Source organism: Neovison vison, chromosome 5, assembly GCF_020171115.1.
Source record: "Neovison vison isolate M4711 chromosome 5, ASM_NN_V1, whole genome shotgun sequence".
In the NCBI taxonomy this organism is placed as follows: domain Eukaryota; kingdom Metazoa; phylum Chordata; class Mammalia; order Carnivora; family Mustelidae; genus Neogale; species Neogale vison.
This window is the reverse complement of record NC_058095.1, coordinates 126,915,282-126,925,057: the sequence shown is the minus strand read 5'-3', so window position 1 is coordinate 126,925,057 and position 9,776 is coordinate 126,915,282. Positions and strand designations below refer to the sequence as shown.

At 36.4% G+C, this 9,776-nt stretch overlaps 1 pseudogene; it reads left to right on the top strand.

Moving 5' to 3' along the window:
- The first annotated feature begins 5,709 nt into the window (after positions 1-5,709).
- LOC122907874 lies at positions 5,710-7,051 on the top strand (annotated as a pseudogene).
- The last annotated feature ends 2,725 nt before the right edge of the window (positions 7,052-9,776 follow it).

Genomic DNA, 9,776 nt, shown 5'->3' with positions numbered 1-9,776 from the left:
ATGACCGTACTCTATTGGCTCTTTAAAATTTATCATTTTTAATACCTATGTTATTTAAGATTTATTTGTTGTTTTAGTGGTACACAATAAATGCTGTGTTAATATTTTAGTATTTATCTCATCTACACACAGGGATAGAAGTTATGATGTGGATGAAAGGCACTGATGATTCACTGGTGGAAGGCGGGGGACCATAGGGAAAGGAATGGAGGGGCTGTAAATAGAAACAGACAAGCAAGTATTCTCTTGGCGTTGATGTCTATTCTCACATTTTCCTGGGCCCCTTACATTGGCACAGATCTGCTGGGTTTTTTTGTTTTTTGTTTTTTTTTTTTAAGATTTTATTTATTTATTTGACAGAGAGAGATCACAAGTAGACAGAGAGGCAGGCAGAGAGAGAAAAAGGGAAGCAGGCTTCCTGCTGAGCAGAGAGCCCAATGCGGGACTCCATCCCAGGACCCCGAGATCATGACCTGAGCCGAAGGCAGAGGGTTAACGCACTAAGCCACCCAAGCGCCCCACAGCTCTGCTGTTCTTGATAAGCCCACCAGCTTGAGAGTTAGATCCACAGTCTGGGAGAAGGACTGCTTTTCTCTTATTTCTCTTTCCGTGTGTGTGTGTGTGTGTGTGTGTATGTGTGTGCGTGTGACTTTTTTCAGCAATGTATGAGCTCAGTGGTATGGACATGGGGAAAATGGCCTAAGGTGCTCATTTAGCCTGCTTCTGGCTTAGGCTCTAGATGAGTAGCTCAAAGAGAGAAAACATCACCTAAGCCAGTTCAAGCACCCCAAATATAGTTTTTTTTAATTAATCTTTTTTATTTCAGAATACTTTTTGAGTATTCTAAAGTGTGAGTGTAGGATAGAGTTCCATGTACACCCACTTAACTTCCCATTTTATTTACATATTAGTAAATATGTAAATAAATATATATTAGTATATTATCATAATGAATGAACTGGTATTGATGCATTATTATTAACTAGGGCTCATTTTTTTTCATATTTCTTTAGTTTTTTCTACTCTAAAATCCCATACAAGATATCACATTGCAATTAGTCATCACATCTCCTTAGGCTCCTTTTGGCCATAGATTCTCTCATATTTCCCTTGTTCCCTTTCCTTGTTTTTCATACCTTGACAGTTTTGAGGAGAACTGCTCACATATTTGTGGAATATCCCTCAACTGGGATTTGTCTGATTTGTTTCCTATAATTAGACTGGGGTTATGGGTTTTTGGTTGGAAGACTGCAGAGATAACTTCTGTTCTGATCACATCATACCAAGAGTACATGAATCGACATGACTTATTGATGTTAATCATGGTTACCTGGCTGAAGTGGTATTTGATAGATTCCTCCACTGTGAAGTTTTTCTTTTTCTTTTTCTCTTTTCAAAGTGTATTCTTTTGAAACAAACCACCACGCATTCCATACATAAGGAGTTAGGAGTTCTATATACACTGTTCACACTGATAATAATCAGGTAAAATCCTTATTTGAGATACAATAGAATGCGATAATGTAGACATACCTCCATAGACATATAATATGTAAGTTCAGCCATCAATATAACTTATCTATATATCTATCTAAGAACTATTATTTTTTAAAGATTTTATTTATTTATTTATTGACAGAGAGAAAGAGCAAAGACAGGGGGAGGAGAGGAGGGAAAGGGAGAAGCAGTCTCCTCATTGAGCAGGGAGTCCTATACGGGGCTCCATCCCAGGACCCTGGGATCATGACCAGAGCTGAAGCCAGTCACTTAACCAACTGAACCAGCCAGGCATCCCTCTAAAAACAATTATTTTCTAAGCTATATGCACTTCAATAGTAAGGTTGAACTCCAGAGACCCAGAGAGGTATAGAAAGCTTTTACTAGGCTGTACATTTTAAAACCATCTCATGAAACTTTGTTAAGTCAGTAATATTGCAGAAGCAGTAGGATAAACTGAAAAGAAAGAACACCATGAAAAGGAAAAGGAAGAACATTCTTGAAGGAAATCAGAAGCAAGAAAGACTCTCTGGACTGGCGAAGTCTATAATGAAGGAGCTATAAAGGACACTATCTTAGGAGCCCTATAGTTAATAACAGCAACCAAACAAATTTGTGGGTTATTTAGAATCAACTAGAATCAAAAACATTTTAAAATAAAAATATGTAATAAATTTTTTACAATCAAACATACATGATACTTGGGATATATATATATAGATGTGCATATACACACACACACACACACACATTTATATGCTAAAGACATTGGTGTAAAGAGTTTATACCATTATAGAAGAGGTGGGTTTGTATTGTTCATATCGTTTTACAATCCATACCATTGTAAACCTGTGCACTGGCTCATGTATGTGAATAATGTAGAAGTAAGAAAGGCTTGAGGCCTAATCTGATGAGGGATTCATCTTTGTTTCTTTAACATTTCTTTATTTTTGTTCTCTTCCTTTGTCCTTAGGCTGATCTCCTCACGGTTAAAAGTAATTAGAAATAACAGCATCTTCATTTTCCCATAGGTAGAGAAAAAACACATCTTACCTAGCTATTCAAAGAATAGTTTTGTAATTCTTTCACAGTTGAGCTGATCATTTTGGCTAGGGGAACGGAATCTGTTGGCTGGTTTAACAGACCTTTTACCAAACCACTCTTCCTCTCAACAGTCACCTCCCAAACTCCAACTGCTGGTGGATTTCTTCATGAAACACAAGGGCTCAATTCTAGACTTACCCATATCCTAACAAAATTATAGAGAGTGTTAGGGAGAAGAAAATATAGTGATCAAATATAGCGAACTTTATATGTCTTGATGTATCCGGGAACATTTTTCTACCTATACTAATATCTTTTTAGCTATGAAAGAACTACCTTATATTTTCTCCTTATTACCCAGAGAATATGACCTAGGTAGTTAACTATAATTTATTGATCTATAGATCACATGTTTTCAAAATCAGATCTTGTCATATACTGGATATATCATTATTTTAGAAAATTTTAACAGGATGTCAGTACACTGAGAACATAGTAATGATTCCGATATTACCAATTTTATATATATATATGCTGTTTGAATAAAGCAAACACCTGGTTGCATGAGTGGATTGTGAAGTCAGGTGTGTAACTTTTTTTTTTCTTTGAAAGATTTTAAGCTTTGGACGCAAAAATCACATTTTCGTGTTTGGTTTTCTCATTTTCCAACTTGTAAAATATTTCCTAGTGTATTTCTTAGAATAGGAATGGGATAATAATTAAGTTAATACTTCTCTCTTTAGATTAGGCAAATATAAATATGAACTAATCCACTTTTGGATGAGTAATAGTTCAGACAATGATATGTTTATTTGTTTATTACTTGTAAATGTCCATTGATATACTATACACCTAACATCATCGCTACCATATTATTTAGCATTAATATGGCACATTGAATTTTTAAGATACTATAATCATTAATTAGCCATACTTCATAACACTCCTGTGAGGTAATATGGTGATATAGAAAATTAAGTTACAGATAATTTAGGTTGCTGACCTGAAGGAATTACCACTTATAAATGAATGTATTGTAAATTAGTGGTTAGTAATCTGTGGAATTCTTGAGCTTCTTTCATTGATATATGCAAATATAGATAATAATTCAAAAAGTATGTTTGTTATAGCTATGCCATTTCTGCCATGTTATTTAATATTATGACATTTGCATACTCACAGAAAGTCTAAAATGAGAGGTTTTTAGACCTGGGAAGAAACTGAGGAACATGAGGGTGTGTGGATTAACTAAAACTTTGGGTACAAGAAATGGTGTCACCTGAACAAATCACTATGCAGAATTTAAGGGCCGGCTGAGAGCCTCAAATGGGGAAGTTTTGGGAAAATGAGAATGTTTTGCAAATAGACCTTTTAAAAGTGCTCATCTCAGTAGCTGTATCAGATGTTATAGACTTCTATCATTTTTTGACTAAGTGACCAGCTACTTTTACTACCTTCACTGATCCCTATTGTAATCTCTGTGGGATATGATGCACCTTGAAATACTTGTTCATATGTGAGTTAAGACGTTTGATTAATTCTTTTTTTGTTTGTTTTCAGATAATTGAGCTTGACCAGCTGTCCTGTCTCTGCTCCTTCATGGTAGTTACTATAAGAGATTATAAACTGTAACTCGCCTGCTTGCAATAAATCGGCAACTTGTAGGGTAAGCAAAAAGACACTGGGGACAGACTGGGGCATGTTAATAGTATCTAGTACAGGGGGAAAAGGAAGGTACTTATGATGTTTCAGAGATATAATGAGAGATGAGAGGATCCCAGCCTGTGTAAAATTCCTGCTGTGGTGGGAAAAGATGTTCTAGTTAGGACTTCATGGCTAAAAAGAAGGGAGTCACTCAAGTTACTTCGAGTAATGAAGAAGCTGTTTTAAGAATAACTATTTATCCAAGAAAAAAATGCATAATTAGGCCATAAATAGATAGAAGTTATATTATTGCAGAGCAGTAAGAGAATTTAGAAACCTACTTTTTTTTTCCTTGCAGGGGGTGGGATCTCAGGCAGTACATAAGCTATAGATTAGACAGAATTATTAATGATTATGGTTTCTGTCCTAAAACGATTCATGATCCTCTAAATTTTTATCACTCCACCCTTTTGCTACTAGTTTACTTTGTCTTGTTTTCCATTGTGCACAGATACTTGATTTGCCATATAGTTCCTATTTACTCCTAACTCTTCTTTCCTCATAACTCCAGCATGAATCTTGCTCTTCACCTTACCTGACATAAAGTATTTCAGGGTTTCCTTCAGCGGGCCTTTCTAGATTTATCTTCTGCTAAAAGCCACTTTATTGCTCCTACGTTTTCCATTTCAAGTTCCTGAAAGATAAAATATGATCACCTAGTTGATCTGTGTTTTCTGTTCAGTGGATTGACCAGGAAACCATGGATCTGGAAATCATCTCATTGTTTGGTTTTCTATGGCTTTGAGAGTAGGGTTGGGGTGTCAAGTGATTAAAAATATGTCTGTTTAGATTTTTCTTTAGAAGTTAATAGTAAAGAAACTCAAAATGATCAACTTGTTTCACATAAAAATGGCTTCAGAACAATGTAAAGAGTGCCTATGATAAGAGCTTGTAAAACATAGAAGGGAAATACAAGGAGGTAATAAATGACAAAGGGGAAGTCAGAGACATTTTCATACAGACAATCTACTTGAGTTAGAGTTGAGTAGCCATTTTCCAGGTCCTTAAGTAGGCAGAAGAGCTTTTCAAAATGAGAGAACATATGCCAAGGTACAGAAACAGAAAACGTTTTTATACCTTTGAGAAACCATAAATAGTTTTGTCTGGCAGAGGAGGTAAAGTTCAGAAATTGTCAGGAATCATTTGCAGTAAAAGTTAAGGACCAGATAATGGAGATCTTCTACATCAATCAAAAGATTATGAATTTTATCCAATGAGTGATATGGAAACATAGAAATGTTTTAAGTGGATGTGTGTCACACTTAGATATGGATTTTCAAAAAAGTATTCTGGGAATATACAAGACTGAAGATGAGCTAGATGGGTGATGAATTAGGTATCATTCGCAATGGTGCTGTCAAAAGAACATGAGAATGGGATGGCAGTGATGGCTGGAATGAAGATGTAAGGATAAATCAAAAGCTGCTAGTGGATAATCAGTGGCCCTTTCTCTGTGCAATCACCATGGTGGCTGGAATCCTATACGTATATCCTGAAAATTAGAAGAACTTCAAGGCCCTCATTGCAGCTCAGTATGGTGGGGTTCAGGTTGGCATGTTGTCCGTAGCTCCCCACTTCCACTTTGACCAAACCAACTACACCCCTAAATTTCTCCATAAATTTCCAGCAAGTTTCCAGCACTTTAAGGTAACCATGGATCCTGTGTATTTGAGAGCAATGTCATAGCCTACCCTGTGAGCAACGAGGAGCTACCAGGATGTACTCTAGAAACAACAGGTGACACATTAGGTGAACTTTGTTGATAGCAGCATACTGCCACCAGCCAGTCAATACCTGCCCAACGTTGGGCTTCATGTGCCACAACAAGCAGGATACAGAGCATGGAAATGAGGAGGTGGGGTAACTTTGCGGGCTGTTGGGTGCTCACTTGAAAACAAGGACTTTTTTGATGGAGAACACAAGACATTGGCTAACATCACAGTTGTCTGAACCCCGCAGTGGCTCCATCAACAAGTCCTGGGGCTTTCTCTCAACCAGACCTCCCCCAATATTGGCCACTGGTTCCTTATATGCATTGACTAGTCACACTTCCAGACTGTTCTGGGAAAGGTGAAACTCTTTCCCAGAAGGTGAGAAGATAGCCCAGTTTGGTGTTAAAATGTGTGCAGACATGTAGCCAAAATGGATACCTCACGGAAAGTGAAAGGCTCACCGGAGAAAAGCAGAATCCCCAGCCAGAGTGTAAAGAGGACTGTCCCTGTTGCTAAGGAGATGGATGAAGATGAGCAGGTACTGCCTTCTAAGTCGAAGGCCAAGGACTCCTTTACTCACCTGATCAAGATGACCTTTATGTTGAATGGCTTTATGTGCAAATGCTCCAACAAGGACACCCTTTCTGTGGTACTTCTGTAGTTTGATAAGGATGGCTGGTCCCTGTGATACTCCAAGTACTCCTTCTTTGAAGAGCTCACTTAGAACTTCATGCTTGTGACCTCATCAATGGAATGTTCCAGTGACTGGGCGAGCTAAGGAAGAATGCCTTTATGAGTGTCTTCCTCTTTGGAACTAAGAGTAGTCACTCCAATTTGGGAGTCTAAGTCTTCCAAGGCTGTGAACTAGATCCTGGAAGCAAGGAGACCCAGAGAATGGTTTGAGAGTACCTTCCCTGGGAGGGGACCTTCCAGCATGTGCACAAAGTCTCCAATCAGAGCAGTATCTTTAAGTGACCATCTCTTGCCATTGACCCAGATGTCTGCACCTGCCCTTTAGAGAGATGAGAGGTAGTAAAGAAACTGAACATTGAGCTTCCCTCTCTCACTCTCTGCCTGCCTCTCCATCTACTTGTGATTTCTCTCTGTCAAATAAATAAATAAAAAAATCTTTAAAAAAAAGAAAAAAAAAGAAACTGAACATTGAAAGAAGAAAAAAAAAGAAAAAGAAAATCAATGGGTGTCAGTGATAGGTTCTTGATTTTAAAACTAATGATCAAACATTAATAATGTGAATATTATTGTTAGATTATCATTTTAAGTCATTATTACATTCTTATTTTGGTTATGGGATTTTTTTATTAAGAATGACTGCTGAGATTTTATTAATGATGTCTAAAAGCACCAGAAACTTTTCACAGAAGAGAAGATGATTGAAGGCTGAGAGGTTATTTATACGGTTATCATTTATTAAACTGGGGGTAAGAGGTAGTGGGGAAGGGCATTCTAATATCAAAGACTGAAAATAAAATTCTTCTGCTTCTATAAAGCTGGAATCTACCCTCTCAGTTATTGAGGAACTGAAGTCATCTTCACAGTTAGGGGGCTATAGAATTCATCATAAATTCCTGGTAACTTCATGGACATATATAAAGAGTAATGTTACATGCAGACATTTAATTCATTTGCTCATTCATAAAATACTTATTGACAACTGTTCACTCCACCTCTGCTCATAAATGTTAGAGCAATAAGAAATATATATTTTCAGATACTGATAACTACAATGAGTTAAAATAAAACAGAAGTCCCACCCAGGGTACTGGAGTCTCTCAGATGCCCTTGCCTTCTGCCCACACCAATGTGAAGGTCCAGGAAGAAGGGAGTTACTTCTTCATACCTGGAAGGCAAAAGGATCTGAAATTCTCATCAGATCCTATCCCTTCTGTTCTTACATCTTATATTATTAGCCTGGTAATTTGGTTTGTTGCATAGGTATTGAATACAAAGTTGATTAAAAATGCACTCTCTTTGACCTCTACAATTTATATTCTGATGTGATAGAGATATGGATGCATTCAGGAATATGCATTTTTAACAAGATTCCAATACAATTCTTATTCGAGAGGTCTGTAGTATACAATTTTATAAGTGCCAGTAAAGTTAATCTTATTTCTTATTTCTAAAACAATATATTAGTATGAAGTCAGGTGATTGGCCTGAAATGTGCTTGTAGAACAGGTATCAAGTGCAAACTTTGAGTTTAGCTGCCTGGTAGAATAAAATGCCCTGAAAGCCAGACTTCCAGTATTTCTTAGAACTGACAGAATACGGCAAAACATCCTTGTTAAACATTTGCCATGTTGGAGCTTATCCTTAATTTAACACCCTAGAAGTTACTTTTAGTGAGCTACTTAGGAATCATAACTCTTGTGGTAACCAGCCTACATTAGAGAGAATTTCTTTGATTTATTTAATTTTGGCATAGAAGACTGTTTTCCACTCAGAGGGTCAGAAACAATCCAAAAATATATAATACCCTTGTTTTTATCTTTAAAGATTTGTTTTTTTATTATTTATTTATTTATTTATTTGAGAGAGAGAGAGAGAGAATGAGTGAGGGAAAGAGGCAAAGGGAGAAGGAGAGAGAGACTCTTACACAGACTCAATGATGAGTACAGAGCCCTACCTGAGGCTGAATCTCATGATGTGAGATCATGACTCGAGCTGAAATCATGAGTCAGCTGCTTAACCAACAGGCCACTCTGGCGCCCCACCTTGTTTTTAACCTTTAAATATAAGTCTACTTGAATTTCGGAAGTTTTTAATTTATGTGCTTACAATTTTGCAATTTAAGGCCAAAAGCATGATTACCGTAAATTCAAGAATGCACAATGTCAACTTAGTTTTGTCGTCTTCTTTTGTTTCCTTTAAATGTATGAATTTGCTTTCATGTTATGAAGCAAGTGTTTACTCTGAAGTACTACCTAATGCAACTCTTGAACCACATTCCTCCTGTCTTTGAGGTGATTAAGCTACATGTGTAAAATATTTATATTTTCGATACTAGGAACTTACTTGTTTCTTCCTTATGGCAAGAAACTTGTTAGTGTTTTTAGTCTCAATAGAGAAAAGAGTTGTAATTTTTATGTTTTAATAATATTTGGATAACTAAAAGCCATATGTGTGTAGTATAACTTAGCAGTTTATTACAAATGAAAAGGCATCTGGCTAGCTTCAGCAATAATTTCTATTATGAGCACATTTTTTTATGCCTTCAAGCTTTTATTTCAGATGTGTGTTGGGATTGTACATGGTATTGTTATAGATCAAAGAATTTACTATATCAGAAATGTTTGGAGGCTTCTTTTCCTCCTAATTAATCTCAGAAAGCTCACTAATTCTATATCTTCTTTGACTTTCTATTTGCAAGTTGGAAGCCCTGATAATAAGCCTAGATTAATTAGAGTAATGGGCTAAGACAGAGTTGCTATAACATCTGGTAGAATTTGGACTTTGCTTCTGGGAAATGCAGTGCACATAAACACTAACAGCAAAGGGTCATATCCAACCATTATCAAATTTACCGGATTTCAGTACTTCCTAGATTGCCAGTGAGTTTCTAAAGGAGATTGCTCCATGCCAAAATTATGTATCAAATGATATTTCATTTTTTCAAAGAGGAATTTTGAGGTTAAGACAATAATTTGTGGTAGTCCTCTGAACTAATTCTTAAATGATTAGAAGTTTTATGTGAGTTTGAAAATAAAAATTATGTCTTTAGCTTAACTGATTTAATTAATTGACTAAAGTCAGTGCACAGTAATGTACACTTTGAAGAACCAGGTTACTCGAAGAAAA